The sequence below is a fragment of the Delphinapterus leucas genome, chromosome 7, assembly GCF_059928025.1.
Source record: "Delphinapterus leucas isolate spDelLeu-1000000601 "Yukka" chromosome 7, BTC_Dleu_Yukka2, whole genome shotgun sequence".
Taxonomy (NCBI): Eukaryota; Metazoa; Chordata; class Mammalia; order Artiodactyla; family Monodontidae; genus Delphinapterus; species Delphinapterus leucas.
This window is the reverse complement of record NC_143135.1, coordinates 98,561,378-98,578,220: the sequence shown is the minus strand read 5'-3', so window position 1 is coordinate 98,578,220 and position 16,843 is coordinate 98,561,378.

The window sequence follows — 16,843 nt, the reverse complement described above, 5'->3', positions numbered from 1 at the left end:
GGGGGGTAACGTAATGGATATGGGGTTTTCTTTTGGGATAACGATGTTTTAGAACTAGATAGAGGTGATAGTTGCACATCATTGTGAATGTACTAAATATCACTGAATTGTTCACTTGAAAATGGTTAATTTTGTGTTACGTGCAGTTTTAAAAAATGCTTTGGAAGAATAAAACCACCTAAATAAGTTGACTGTGTAGAAAGCCTTCCTGACTCTTTATATAGTCTTGGTCTATATAAAGAGTTCGTGAGTTTGTCACATGGAGGCTAAACAATACACTACTTAATACCGAAGTAATCACTGAAGAAATCAAAGGGGAAATCAGAAAATACCTAGAAACAAATGACAATGGAGACACGACGACCCAAAACCTATGGGATGCAGCAAAAGCAGTTCTAAGAGGGAAGTTTATAGCAATACAATCCTACCTTAAGAAACAGGAAACATCTTGAATAAACAACCTAACCTTGTACCTAAAGCAATTAGAGGAAGAAGAACAAAAAACCCCCAAAGTTAGCAGAAGGAAAGAAATCATAAAGATCAGATCAGAAATAAATGAATAAGAAATGAAGGAAACGATAGCAAAGATCAATAAAACTAAAAGCTGGTTCTTTGAGAAGATAAACAAAGTTAATAAACCATTAGCCAGACTCATCAAGAAAAAAAGGGAGAAGACTCAAATCAATAGAATTAAAAATGAAAAAGGAGAAGTAACAACTGACACTGCAGAAATACAAAAGATCGTGAGAGATTACTACGAGCAACTCTATGCCAATAAGATGGAAAACCTGGAAGAAATGGACAAATTCTTAGAAATGCGCAACCTGCCAAGACTGAATCAGGAAGAAATAGAAAATATGAACAGACCAATCACAAGCACTGAAATTGAAACTGTGATTAAAAATCTTCCAACAAACAAAAGCCCAGGACCAGATGGCTTCACAGGCGAATTCTATCAAACATTTAGAGAAGAGCTAAGACCCATCCTTCTCAAACTCTTCCAAAGTATAGCAGAGGGAGGAACACTCCCAAACTCATTCTACGAGGCCACCATCACCCTGATACCAAAACCAGACAAGGATGTCACAAAGAAAGAAAACTACAGGCCAATATCACTGATGAACATAGATGCAAAAATCCTCAACAAAATACTAGCAAACAGGATCCACATTGAAAGGATCTTACACCATGATCAAGTGGGGTTTATCCCAGGAATGCAAAGATTCTTCAATATACGCAAATCAATCAACGTGATACACCATATTAACAAATTTAAGGAGAAAAACCATATGGTCATCTCAATAGATGCAGAGAAAGCTTTCGACAAAATTCAACACCCGTTTATGATAAAAACCCTCCAGAAAGTAGGCATAGAGGGAACTTACCTCAACATAATAAAGGCCATATATGACAAACCCACAGCCAACATCGTCCTCCATGGTGAAAAACTGAAAGCATTTCCACTAAGATCAGGAACAAGACAAGGTTGCCCACACTCACCACTCTTATTTAACATAGTTTTGGAAGTTTTAGCCACAGCAATCAGAGAAGAAAAGGAAATAAAAGGAATCCAAATTGGAAAAGAAGAAGTAAAGCTGTCACTGTTTGCAGATGACATGATACTATACATAGAGACTCCTAAAGATGCTACCAGAAAATTACTAGAGCTAATCAATGAATTTGATGAAGTAGCAGGATACAAAATGAATGCACAGAAATCTCTTGCATTCGTATACACTAATGATGAAAAATCTGAAAGTGAAATTAAGAAAATACTCCCACTTACCATTGCAACAAAAAGAATAAAATATCTAGGAATGAACCTACCTAAGGAGACAAAAGACCTGTATGCAGAAAATTATAGGACACTGATGAAAGAAATTAAAGATGATACAAATAGATGGAGAGATATACCATGTTCTTGGATTGGAAGAATCAACATTGTGAAAATGATTCTACTACCCAAAGCAATCTACAGATTCAATGCAATCCCTATCAGACTACCACTGGCATTTTTCACAGAACTAGAACAAAAAATTTCACAATTTGTATGGAAACACAAAAGACCCCTAATAGCCAAAGCAATCTTGAGAACGAAAAACAGAGCTGGAGGAATCATGCTACCTGACTTCAGCCTATACTACAAAGCTACAGTAATCAAGACAGCATGGTGCTGGCACAAAAACAGAAATATAGATCAATGGAACAGGATAGAAAGCCCAGAGATAAACCCACGCACCTATGGTCACCTTATCTTTGATAAAGGAGGCAGGAATGTACAGTGGCGAAAGGACAGCCTCTTCAATAAGTGGTGCTGGGACAACTGGACAGGTACATGTAAAAGTATGAGATTAGATCACTCCCTAACACCATACACAAAAATAAGCTCAAAATGGATTAAAGACCTAAATGTAAGGCCAGAAACTATCAAACTCTTAGAGGAAAACATAGGCAGAACACTCTATGACATAAATCACAGCAAGATCCTTTCTGACCCACCTCCTAGAGAAATGGAAATAAAAATAAACAAATGGGCCCTAATGAAACTTCAAAGCTTTTGCACAGCAAAGGAAACCCTAAACAAGACCAAAAGACAACCCTCAGAATGGGAGAAAATATTTGCAAATGAAGCAACTGACAAAGGATTAATCTCCAAAATTTACAAGCAGCTCATGCAGCTCAATAACAAAAAAACAACCCAATCCAAAAATGGGCAGAAGACCTAAATAGACATTTCTCCAAAGAAGATATACAGACTGCCAACAAACACATGAAAGAATGCTCAACATCATTAATCATTAGAGAAATGCAAATCAAAACTACAATGAGATATCATCTCACACCAGTCAGAATGGCCATCATCAAAAAATCTAGAAACAATAAATGCTGGAGAGGGTGTGGAGAAAAGGGAAGACTCTTGCACTACTGGTGGGAATGTGAATTGGTACAGCCACAATGGAGAACAGTATGGAGGTTCCTTAAAAAACTACAAATAGAACTACCATATGACCTAGCAATCCCGCTACTGGGCATATACCCTGAGAAAACCATAATTCAAAGAGTCATGTATCAAAATGTTCATTGCAGCTCTATTTACAGTAGCCTGGAGATGGAAACAACCTAAGTGTCCATCATCGGATGAATGGATAAAGAAGATGTGGCACATATATACAATGGAATATTACTCAGCCATAAAAAGAAACAAAATTGAGCTATTTGTAATGAGGTGGATGGACCTAGAGTCTGTCATACAGAGTGAAGTAAGTCAGAAAGAGAAAGGCAAATACCGTATGCTAACACATATATATGGAATTTAAGAAAAAAAATGTCAAGAAGAAACGAGGTATGACAGGAATAAAGACACAGACCTACTAGAGAAGGGACTTGAGGATATGGGGAGCAGGAAGGGTAAGCTGTGACAAAGTGAGAGAGTGGTGTGGACATACATACACTACCAAACGTAAAATAGATAGCTAGTGGGAAGCAGCCGCATAGCACAGGTATATCAGCTCGGTGCTTTGTGACCACCTAGAGGGGTGGGATAGGGAGGGTGGGAGGGAGACGCAAGAGGGAGGAGATATGGGGATGTGTGTATATGTATAACTGATTCACTTTGTTATAAAGCAGAAACTAACACACCATTGTAAAGCAATTATACTCCATTAAAGATGTAAAAGAAAAATAAAATAGTTTGTGAGTTTGTGAAGACGGTGTCTCTTACTTCTTCCCTACATTTTTTTTTCTGCCTTTTGTAGTCCTATCTGAACTCCTTGGTTTTCTGTCCCTCCACGAGGACTCAAGTTCTGTTTGAGTCACTTCTTTCATTCATTCTCTGACTCATTTCTTCACCTGGTGTCAAGGAGAGTGATAATTAATATGTGATCTGGGACAGAGGCTAAGCAGCCCTGCTGGGTTACTTTGCAGGCATCTTAACTTCTCTGGTCTTAGGGAGACATCAACAAGATCATTTCTTGGGATTCTTTCAGCTTTAAATTTCTAGATTTAAGAGATAAGAAATGCATTATTAGGTTTCCTTTAAATATTCTGCCAGCTAATTACTCCACTTCTTTTACTTTGAATTCATTTATCAAACCTAGCTAGACAGATAGAAAAAAAATAAATTACACTTTGAATTAGCCTCTTCTTTTTCATTAGACCTCAGTAATGAGGAGAAAATTCATCTCCACGTCTGTGGTAAAACTTCTTTGACCACAGGAAACCTTTCTTCATGTTTTTTTTTAAGATAAAAATGCCCAAAGCATGAAACTGATATACTTTTAAGGTTTGAAAAGCGTAAAAAATGATTTTTCTCTTTAATTATAATACGTAACAGAAAACAAGACACTGCAATAACTTAATAGCCCATCAAAACACTATCTTCAAGGGTAATTTAGCACTTCCATGATAAATTGCTATTTTTAGAAGCTTATGTAACCAAACAAAGAATGTGTTCTTGGCTATGGCCATGAAGACAAGTTATTATTGTGGGAGGGACAAAGGAATCTGAGAGGCTCATGAGAGACAGAGCCAATTGCAGAGAACATTTTATAGAGCACCCTTTCTCTTGAGTCTCCATTTTCTGCAATCAGGATAATGCAGTGCCTTTCAGAGCCATTTTCATTTTTGAAGTGCTCTTTCATCATTAGCTAATAAATACTCATCAATGAATTTTCCTCAGCGTCTTGCAAGTTGGAGGAAAAAGAAAATCGCTTTCTATTTCGTAAGTATTATTCCCCTTGGGGCCTCCCTTCTCATGCTTCTAATGGAAACAAGAAATAAATTATACCTACTTATTTGAAAGGACCAAAGACCACCATTCCTTCCACAGAGAGCACCTGGAAATTTGCATCAGATATTAATGACCTTCTGTAACTACCTCACTGTAGTAGCAGGAGTACCTGTCTCCCATTACCAAGCTCTGTTCTGTTTAGTGTCTCATGAGGACAGTTAACTGGCAGGATGCCTTGGGGGGTCTTCTCAGGGAGCTGAGCGTGGTGAGTCAAGCTGAGAGAAGGTGGTGTCTGTGTGAGCATGCGTGTCCAATGGACTTCATATCTCTAATTTCTAGGATCAAAAAGTTACGGTTTTGGAATTTTCTGTTCTTTTGTGTTATCCATGTTTCTTCTCCCCTATATCATCTTCTTTGCATTTGGACTTCGCTCTGACTTTCACAGTTTCTGCTGTGGTGAATTGCACTGCACATACTTAAAGCCACTCCAAGACTTTTCTAGTTGCACGTGTGTTTTGAGGAAGACAATTTGGTTCAGAGCATGAGCTATGTCTTACTGGGTTTCTGCTGCCTGTTGTCTAAAGTAATGTTATCCAACAGACATAGAATACAAACCACACCATGAGCCATTTATAATTTAAAATTTTATGGTAACCCCTTAAAAAAGTGAAAATAGGTGAAATTAATTTTAATAATATATTTTATTTAACCCAATATATCCAAAATTTTATTACCTTAATATGTAATCAATATAAAATTGTTAATGAGATATTTAACATTCTTTTAAGCCAAACTGGTGAATTCTAATGTGTATTTTACATTTACAACACATCTCAGTTTGGACTAGCCACATTTCGTATGCCTCATGGCTGCTGTATTGGACAACATGGCTCTGTAGGCATAAGTAGACAATATTTGAACAAACATTTTAAAATTAAAAAGCATTTCTGAATTATTTATTACACAGTCAAGTTCTGATATAAATTACTGTAAGTTTTCTCTTCAAGGCTCTCATAAAGAATGAGGGGATGTTAGAGGGTTCTAGGGTTTATCAGCAGGGAAAGGGTTAATGTTTGTTTTCTCAAACCTACCATTCACTCTGGAATTAACAGCATCAATGAATTATGATCTCTCCCTCTCCTTTTACTTTATGTTTTGCTGTACCTTGAGCTCAGATCTACCTAAGAACCAAGAAATGACAAGACTGTTGATTTTAGATAGTGATTAGGATTTGACCATGTTTTTTTTTAATAAATAATTTTTTATTTATCTTAATTTTAATTTTGGCTGCGTTGGGTCTTTGTTGCTGTGAGCGGGTTTTCTCTGGTTGCAGCGAGCGGGAGCTAATCTTTGTTGCGGTGCGTGGGCTTCTCATTGCGGTGGCTTCTCTTGTTGCGGAGCACGGGTTCTAGGCACGTGGGCTTCAGTAGTTGTGGCAGTTGGGCTCAGTAGTTGTGGCTCACGGGCTCTAGAGTGCAGGCTCAGTAGTTGTGGCACGCGGGCCTAGTTGCTCTGCGGCATGTGGGATCTTCCCGGACCAGGGCTCGAACCTGTGTCCTCTGCATTGACAGGTGGATTCTTAACCACTGTGCAACCAGGGAAGCCCAGGATTTGACCATGTTTGATGTAAGCCCAGTCTTACAGTAGCTGCACTTTAAGTGGTTTCCACACAGTGTTAGTTTTTGGTGCTGTCATCCTCGAAAGTAATGTTCTGTGCTTATTTTCATGTGGTTGTGTTCTCATGAAGAAAAAGGATACTTTTTATACTTGTAGCTTCTTACCTGAACTCAACTGAAGGAATTCTGAGGGGCGATAGCCATGACCAAAGGAGCCAGAGGCACCAAAAACCACCTCTCAAAGGCTTGGCACCCCCATTCTTGGGCTAAATATCTCATTCTGGGGGAGAGCAGTATCACAGATATTTGGTGCGTCTGTCATTCCGTTGACGGGAACTTTAGTCATTGGCACTTCCACATGTTTATGAAAGAATGATGTTGATAATTATTTATCATTGAACATCAACTATGAACGAAACACTCCGGTAGGTGTGGTGAGATACAAAAAGGAGATGCCATCCTCCCTGCCCCCGAAGAGCTTAGCCTGATGGTGAAGAAGATACATGTCCTAGTTGAGGTTCTAAAGTGTTAGAGCAGAGCTATCAGCAGGGTACCCGATGACCCTGAGGTCCTGTAAGATCCAGTGAATGAACCTTTGCCAAGGACTCTTTCATGCCAGGAGATAGACTAGGTGTCAGTGACAACTAAGGTGAAGACAGTTTCTCTTCCTACTGATATCCTAATCTACTGTGAGACATGGGTAAAACACTACCTGCAGTGCCATGTGAGATGTGATATAATGGAGAAACAGAACTCCAGAAAGGCAGAGGAAGGAGAGACTAAGACCTCCAGTCCAAGTTGGGGTCATATCTTCAGAGGCAATGATGATGCTGCTGGCTTTCAAAATAGGAGTTCACGGGCAGGAAAGGGAGATGGAAGCAGCCTGGAAAGAAAGGGACAGGAGTGAAGGCGAAGGTGGTCCTGGGGCTGGTGAGCCCTGGAGAAGGGTTACACCTGAGCAAGTTCTCCCCAGATCATCTGATCCTGTCTTAGGGCACTTGACTCAAATTCTGCTTGTGTTATGTTCTCTACAGTTCATGGATGTTTAAAAAATTATTAACAGTTACTAAGAATGGATAATTTATTGTTTTCACTATTATTTAAAAAGTACCACATCAGTGACTATCTTGGTTTAGTTGCTGTGATAGTGAGGATCCACGTCATGGTGGTTAAGAGCTGACTCTGGAAGACAAAGTGCCTAGGTTCAAATCCCAGCGCTGCCACTTAAAACTGTGCTGTTTAGCCCTTCTGTACTTCAGCTTCTCCATCTGTAATGTGGAAAATAATAATAGCATCTCCCTCAAAGGTTTTTCTTAGTAATAAAATGAGTTAAGATTTGGGAAGGGCACAGAATAATGTCTGCTTCATGGTAAGTATCCTAAATGTTGGTTAAATTAAATGAAGGCGGTACACAAAATTCTAGTGCCCGGTGATGGCCAACAGCTTTCTGTGTCACTGGCATGTGATAAGGACATTGATGATTTTTTTTTTTTTGAAAGGGTCAATTTGCTTGTTGTCCAGCTGGTCTGAAGTCATCAGTGGGGCTCACTGACATGAATGAAGATTGCGTAGGCATCCCTGCAGTGGGATTGTACAAGCCTTATATTTTATTTTAGTACATGCTAGAAACACTTTTAGTTGTTCAGAATATCTAAATGATCCACGTCAAAAAACTTGCATATGAAATATCCAGAAACGCAGGTCTCAGAGAATATGTGAGAATGTGTGTACATCATTGTTGGATCATATATGAAAATAGTACTTTTGTAAGTAAAAGCAGAACCTTGTCATATTGCAATGATTGATTGATTTGTGTTCATGTAAAATTGTTAAGAAACATTACAAATAGGCATAAAAGTAAAGAGAATAGTATAGTGACCCCTCATATACCCATCATTTAGATTTTAACAATTTTTTTGGTTGAGGTATTTTAAAGCAAGTCCCATAAATCATGGCATTTGAACCCCTAAATATTTGATTAGAAATTTAGGAAGTTTATTTTCTTGTATAACTACATTATCTCACCAGCAGTTATCTCTTTTTGATACATCCCATCTATATTCAGAATGCCCCAGTTGACCCCAAATGGCTTTTACAGAGTTTGCTTGAATCAAGACACAAACAAGGCCTACCAGTGCCCAGTGTATTTGGTTATCAAGACCCTTATGTTTCTCTTAATCTAGGATGGTCTGAATTTCAGTGTTAGTTTGAGAGGGTTTTATTGTGTGATGGGCTCCAGGTCTGAGACCTAGTTGAAACCAGGTGTTGGGTGTGGCCTCATTCACCTTAGGTAGAAACACTTTTATCAACAAAGTTAAATTATAATTATCTCCCAACCGGTTTTAATGTCAATTTTAAGTATTCTAGGCACGGAGGGCGGCACCAAAGGCCCAGAAATGAATGCGATATGATCCCTGGGCTCAGAAATCAGGCAGAGAGTTTCTGCACTTTGACCATGAAAGTTTCTGCTGTATGACCCGCCAGAGGATGAGATCTTGAGGCTGAGGGAGGAGGGTGGCTGCCTCTGGGGAGCAAAGTGCAGTGCTGCAGATTCTGGGTCATGGCTTTTCTCTGCATCAGACAACTGAGAATGCTGGTAATTTTATAGCCCAGTTGGAAAGGGGCCTGCCTAGTGGTTAGAGACGGGAGACTCTGAGGTCTGTCCTCCATCCTAACAGCCTCTCTCTTAGGGCCAGACTGTCTGATGTTTCCTTCCTCCGTGGGTATAAATCGTGTCGAGTCTCCACAAATAGCCAAGCCCTGGAGAGCGTTTGAGAAACGGTTAATATCTCCTAGGAAGCGTCATTCTAGAGAAAGCACACACAAAATATTTTCCGCCTTAGGTCTTTGCTTTATATATGTGTTCTTCCTTCTAATTTGGAAGGAAATCCTGAAGGTGGTAAGTTTACTGAGAAGAAAGGAGAACGTTTTTTGTTTTTTCCTTCAGGAACATGTATGTTAGGGAGAAAGCATGTTCCAAACACCTCAGGTGGACCAGAAAGACGTGGAGAGAAGTCTGTGGAAGTGCGGAAGGCCTGGGCTGAGAACGGGAAGACCTGGGCTTGAATTCCTCTCTCTTCACTCAGCAGCTATTTTAGCTTGAACAGGTCTCAGAACTTGCTTGAAATCCAATTTTTAAAATCTACAACATAGGTGTAAGCCAGTTAGAATGGGCATCGTCAGAAAATCTCCAAACAACAAAGGCTGGAGAGGGTGTGGAGAAAAGGGAACCATCTTGCATTGTTGGTGGGAATGTAAATTGATACACCCACTATGGAGAACAGTATGGAGCTTCCTTAAAAAACTAAAAATAGAAATACCATATGACCCAGCAATCCCACTACTGGGCTTATACCCAGAGAAAACCATAATTCAAAAAGACACATGCACCCCAATGTTCACTGCAGCACTATTTACAATAGCCAGGTCATGGAAGCAACCTAAATGCCCATCGACAGACGAGTGGATAAAGAATATGGAATATTACTCAGCCATAAAAAGGAATGAAATTGGGTCATTTGTTGAGATGTGGATGGATCTAGAGACTGTCATACGGAGTGAAGTAAGCCAGAAAGAGAAAAACAAATATCGTATATTAACGCATATATGTGGAACCTAGAAAAATGGTCCAGTTGAACCGGTTTGCAGGGCAGAAATTGAGACACAGATGTAGAGAACAAACGTATGGACACCAAGGGGGGAAAGTGGTGGTGGGGGGTGGTGGTGGGATGAATTGGGAGATTGGGATTGACATGTATACACTGATGTGTATAAAATTGATGACTAATAAGAACCTGCTGTATATAAAAAAAATGGGTGTAAGAATGCCTTTTTCATATAGTCTGTGATGAAGATGAAATAAAAGATTATAGTTTTGAAATTTTCTAGGTTTTGCAGCCCCCCTTTACAGATAGGAAAGGACTACTATCACTGCCATTAGGAGGAGGAAACCTGTCTCAGTTCTTTGGAAGAACAAATAGTTATGAGAGTGCTGGGTAGACTAGAGGACGGTCAGCCAAGGTCTTCAAAACTCAGAATGAAGAAAGGTTCAAGATCATGTATTTATTTTTTTCCAGAATAAAGAATGATGGGAGGACTGAAGAATTTTTAAGAAATGATGTAACTTTGTCTCTGTTAGTTTAGGAGCAAGAATAAATTTAAATTGACCTTGCAGACATTGAGGTAGGCTGGATGCCTTCACTGGCAGTGTTAATTAGGAGAGCCTCTGCTTCACTATGAAACGGGGTTATAATAATGAAAAATTGGCCTTTTGAACGTAGGTCTGAATTAGATAGATGACTGGCTCTTCTATAATGTAGAGAGGGCAGTGAATTTCTGGTTCGATAGTCAGTTGATGATTTGCACAGAAATCGTGACTTCAATGCTAGTGAGAAAAAGAAAGGGGAGATTAGACTCTCTGACCCTCATGCAGCTGGGAGTCAGACAACTTCAGGAGGGTGTGACAGAAAGGCAGATTCCTGAACCAGAGGAAGGTTGGAAAACTATAAATCCTACACTCAGATATCCTGTGGTGGTTTAAATCATTTTGTTTTGTTAGCATTTTGGGTGCTCGATCTATGCCATATTACAACACGTGGTGATGTCAACCTTGTACTGATGGCAGCCCCCTTCTGTGTTCTGGGCATTCTTGGATGGTCATTAAATGAACCGAGCATATGCTGACATGCTCAAATGAGCACTTGTGGAATCTCCAGTAGAAAGCCATGGAATTGGAGGATGAAGGGGGAAGGTCAAGAAATATCAAATAAGTGGAGTGGTGAAATTCAGAGTAACAAAGGATTGCTTGTGTAACAGCACATCACACACATCTATTTTAATAGTGTTAGTGTACTGTCCAAAATAAAGGACAATTAAAAAAACTGAGCACATCACAACTACGTCACATCGCCACCATAAGAAATGACCGTTTCTATTTCTTTAGTATCATCTATTTCTGTATCACACATTATATTTGTTGAACATCTGCTGTGTGGGAGCTCACCACAGTGCTGAGTGTATGTGAAGAAATAGTCTTCATTAGCCAATGACAGAGTAAGATCAAGCAAGATGAAAACGGAACAGTAACCAGGGCTCAGTAAATACTAAGGTGTTAGTGGCAAGATCCATTTCTGATGAATGGGAAGAGGATTAATGCAAATAGTTTTTGTTGTGTTTCTTTTCTGGCGGTTTGGGTGTCAGATATACTCAGACCTTGCACGGATTCCAAGTTGCAAGCATTGAGGTTGTCTAGAGAACTAGAGATGTTGAATGGGTTAGCTACCCCATCCTCTGTCTCTAGAACTTGCAGACTTTCTATCTCACTGACAGATTTGTAACAAACTGCCCTTAAGACACAATCTTAACACTTTCTCAATAGAGTATTATCCCCATGAGTGCCGGACTGGCTCTGTCTTGGTCAGCTGTAACTCTAGGCCCTCCTATTGTGTTTGAAACAGAGTGGGAATTCAGTAAATAAAAAGCTTCATCATTTTTGGAGAAAGGTCTTCCCTAAAGCTAAAATGTATATCATAAAACTCTGAGGCCATTAGTTTTTAGTCTGAAAAAGCGTTGGAAATAAACACTTTTAGAACCATTTACATTTCTCCCAATGGACAGGACCCTCACCATCACAGGAGCACCCATATGCTTTCTGTCTACACACATGCATACCCACATAGACTCACTTCTGTCCACTTCTTAGTCCTCTGATCTTTGTTATCTAGTTTAGAAGAAGAAGTTAGGGGAAGTGACATGAGTTGAAAGTTGTCCATTATAGGTTTTAAGCCTTAAAAGACAGTATATCATCAAAGAAATACATCCTTTCTTCTGAGATGCCTGTATGACTATTATTTTGAGGGGGGCAAGTCTTCCCTCTCCTTTGGCAACTCTACCTCTTCCTTTCAGTTTCATCCATCATCTCATTTCTTGAAATGAACTTCCTTTGGGAATGAAAATTTTGGCATAGCTGGGAGCTTTTAACGGAAATAAGAGAGAAGACGTCTCTGACATATATAATATGTTCAATATGTTTCCATATATTGCACAATCTCTGATGTGTTACCCAAGATTCATAATGACAGATGGGCCGAGGAGAAGAAGGAGCGCTCCCCAAGTGGGGATGTCTTTAGAAACCAGCACTCCTTCCAGGGTGCTTTGAGCTATTCTGAGCAATTGGGGTTCAACACATTCACCCCCAGCAGAAACAGGTTTCTGCCAGCACACTGCCTGTGCGAGGTTTGTTGCCTAGCATTTTGCTTCAATCAAGAGTCAAGCCAGACAGCACAGTCCTAGACTTAGAGCAATCTAGAGCCGGAGGATTGAGTTCCTGTTTTCAGCTGTGTGACGAGTTACTTGACTTCCTTCAACCCGTGATTCTTCAGCCATGTAATAGGGGTGAGAAGTAGTTTCTGTTCACTTCCCAACTCTGAAATAAGCGATGAGAACTTTTTGAGATAATAGTGCAGATTTTGAAAGTCTCGATGTTCTTTGCAGCTATCCTTTTTACACGTCTAGAGTGGAAATAACTAGGAGGGATGTGTCTTTTCCTTTAGTTTACTCAAATCTAATGTAATCATTTGATGACTCAAAATTTCCTGAAATGCAAACCGTACATTGCAGAATAACGCAAAATTTTATTTTAGGGTAAGCGGGATGAGAAGTAATGTGATTTGACCATGTATTACGGGGTTAAGAAAAATTTTAAAACATCTTTTGTTTTTAAATTTTTAAAAATGTTTTTAAATTTCACATCTTTTGTGAAAACATAGGGTCAGAACAATAACTGTACAGTCATTAGCAATGTTTTCCAGTATAGTCACTCTAAGAACATCTTTTACCTTCTCTTATTTTATTTTTCTACCCAGTTTGACTCATGCTGTAACAGATCTGAACTTACGGAATATTTTGTATGCTGTCTTTCTTAACTGTGTTCTGTGAGCTTGAGTTGTTTATCAGAATCTGCTTTTTTTTTTCTGATCACTTTTTTTATTTGACTTGCACACAATCTAATTGGTTTTTTCCGCCACACCCATACATTGTGCTGACAGAGCCTTTTTTTTTTTTTTTTTTCCAGCATAGTTTTCCCATCTAGGACGTGTGCTTGTTATTGTAGTAAGATAGATAAAATACCTACGTGAAGACAGACTTGGGCTGAACCCGAGTATATTCCCAGATTTATAGTTTGCTAGAGTAGAAGAGAACTGAGCTGTCTTTGGAATCAATGCCTTAGTTTTGCAGAGGAGGCAAGGAGGACTTAAGGAAAGTACCTGGGTATTACAGAATTCGTGAGTCATCAGGGGAACTGCCTTTGGAAGGGAATAACTACCAATGACAGAAACCCTAGGATGTCTCCCTGGGTTAATTTAGGATTTTTTTTTACTGGAAGTAACTGGGGCCATTGGAAGTACAGAAAATTAAGCATATTATCTTGTTTCTCTGAACTAAAAATATTCTTCAAGTTGGGAAAACATTATCCTATTGCAGATTGCAAATCAGAAGGTAACTATAACAGGCAGCTCTACTGGCTGTTCACATATCTCTGGAAAGTGTTTAGTAAAATGACGATAAATCATTTTTTTCTTTTTTGCATTCTTCACATGCCTACCATGCTGATCACTCCCTGATTCCCACTGCATACCTTCCCTGCCTCTGCCCCTCCATCCAGCCTAAACACCCATTGCAGATGTGTCCTCATGAGTTGTTCTCGGCTGGCTTTTGTTCTGGTCTGATCTCAGCCCATCTCCAAAGGCTTGGCTTGGCAGTCTTACACTCCATTCTGCCTCTGGTGTTTAGACTTGGTGTTTGGCCTTGGCCTTCATGGAGTCTGGACGTTGATCTGTTCAGTAGATGAGGAAACAGGGCTAAGTGAGAACAGCAAGCCTGAGCTCCCAGCTGGAGGCAAGAGCTCTTCCAGTTGGGGCTTGTTGATGCAGGGACGGTGCCATTCATCACAGAATCACAGTGACAAGATGTGACCACAGAGGGGGGGCTCCTCTCTGTCAGGGCCAGTATGTTCTCACCGGCTTGCCTGCATTAGGGAATCCTGCAGTAACAGTGAGATGCGTGGGACTTCCCTCAAAGGAACACCCCACCATGTGTCCAGAACTTGTTATTTTAGGTCCTCAGCCACTCACCATGCCCCAGCCATTGTCTAAATCCTCTTCTCCACCGACCTTATTGTCCACACCTGTGGTGCACGTGCCTCACTCTTGAACGAGCACACTATTCGCTGTCTGTATGACTTGGGTTTTCCTCTGGCTTTACCTTTGTTTCTCCTGTTCAGTGTGAGCACCGAGCTTTCAGGTAATAATCCATTCTTTTGCTTCTAGAAACTTCTTCTGCAACACCTCCCATTCAGGTGACATTTAACTCCACTCCTTTTGGGTGGATTCAAGAAAGTGTATAAGTTGTTCCTTAATCAAAATGTAGATATGCTTTAGAGGGGTGTGTGACTGTGTGTGTGTGTGTGTGTGTGTGTGTGTGTGTGTGTGTGTATGTATGTGTAAATACAACTTCAGAATAGTCATTTAGCTCCTGATTCATACAAAATAGGCATAGAAGTCTCAGCATGAGGTAGTGGACAGAGTCCTTGACAGGGATCAGCAGACCTGAATTCTATACCTAGGTCTGCTACTAGCCATTGCTGTGTGACAGTGGACAGTCACAACCTTTATGAAATCTTAGCTGAAAACTACAGAGTTGAATCATTTGACACTGGCTTCTTTTACAGATTATGGCCATGTGAGACAGACCAACTTAGCATAGATTTGGGGTAACACATGTATGGGAATTTATTATAGAAGTAGATGAGATCTCTTAACCATCAACTGCAGTGCTTTTGGGATACCTGCAAGACTAATTCAGTGGAAGGGGTTGTACATGTTCATAGCTGGTAAGTAGAGGGTGATAGAGAGAATACCCAGAGGAGATACATCATTAGCTATTATTCCAGATTCTCTGCTTGCATCTGTCATACTGTTCACATGACTTTCTGAGAAAATACTCTTCCTGCAGCACTTGACCGGCATGGGCTATACTTTGGTTAAGATATTTTGCTCTTCTCACATAAACCAATTAACTGTCATATTTTATCCTTCCAGGAGTATCCAGATACAAGGTTGGCTGACAGCCAGTTTGCTAAGTCCTAGAGGATAATAGCTTATTGTCTATAAACTGCCTTCTTGTAAAGTCTCTCTATTCAATTCTGGCAGTACTTGTGATACAGAAAATATTCATAAGGCTGTGAAGAAAGGTCATATGTTGGGTGTGAGCTGCCCTGAGTAGCCCAAGTGATTTTATTTTTCCGTTCAACAGCTCTTGTTGCGGTAGATGACCAAACATCGACTCGCTTTTCACGGCTGAAACTTTCACCGCTGTCTGAAAGCTTTGGTATCGACTTGCTGAGTGGTTTGGAATGGCTCACTGCAATCTTAGGTGTATCCTGAAAATACAGATAAATAATAGGAAGATGTATTTAGTCCAATTTGATAGCTCAGATTCACAGGCAACAGTATCTTGGTGTATTTAGGTTTCTCTTCTGTAAAAAATGACCTTCATATTTAAGAGGAAAATCTGCTTTCAACAACTTCAATGAGAGGGTGATTTTTCTCATCTTAAAAAGCTCATTCAAACCAGCATATTAATGATTTATGAACAAATAAAGGGAGAATATAAGGGATTACATTTCTTTTGAACTGTACAAAGTTGTAAAAAGCTTAGAGAAAAAGGACTCGGTTCAAGATAAATGTTTGTTGAACTGATTTATTGAGCCTTCTAAATGCTCTTGGATGAAAAATTCAAATCTGAACTCATTTTTTTTTTATGTTGCTAAGCTTTCTAGAAGAAGGCTTTGAAATTTGAATGAGCATAGGTTTAACCATAATAGTCCTTGATAATTCCAGTTGAGGATGTGGATACTATAACTTCAGTGCAAGAAAGAATGGCAATCAGTTAAGCATCACAGCACCCTAAGAAGAAACGAAGACCCGTGACCAGTCTTCTGTTTTGAATCCACTTTCATTATCTCACAATTCAATGAATATTTACTGAGTACCTTCTACGTGCTAGCACATGGCTGCATGTTGTAGCTACAGTAATAAAGGAGAAATGAATTCCCTGCCTTCAAGGAGTTTACAGTCCAGTGGAAGGGTCTGGACAAGAAAACTGAAAATTATAAGGCAGTGTCGTCACCAGAGACAAACAGGGTGCTTTTGGAATTCGTGGAGCCCAGTCAGGAAGGGCAGGGTGACTTCCTGGGAGAAGGGTGGTCTGGGCTGAGCCCTGAATGGTAAGTTCTTGCAGGTGAAGGATGGCAGTGGAAGAAGGTAGTTGAAAGCAGAGGGAACAGTATGCATGAAGGGCTTCGATGACAGAGGACAAATGGAACTAGAGCAGAGAGGGCAAGGGGTGAGTGATCTTTCCTCAGCTGCTTTTCATCATCCTGGAAAGAGCACATTCACTGTGGGTCAGTTGTGTGGCTCTGTGAGCTGTCATAGAGTGA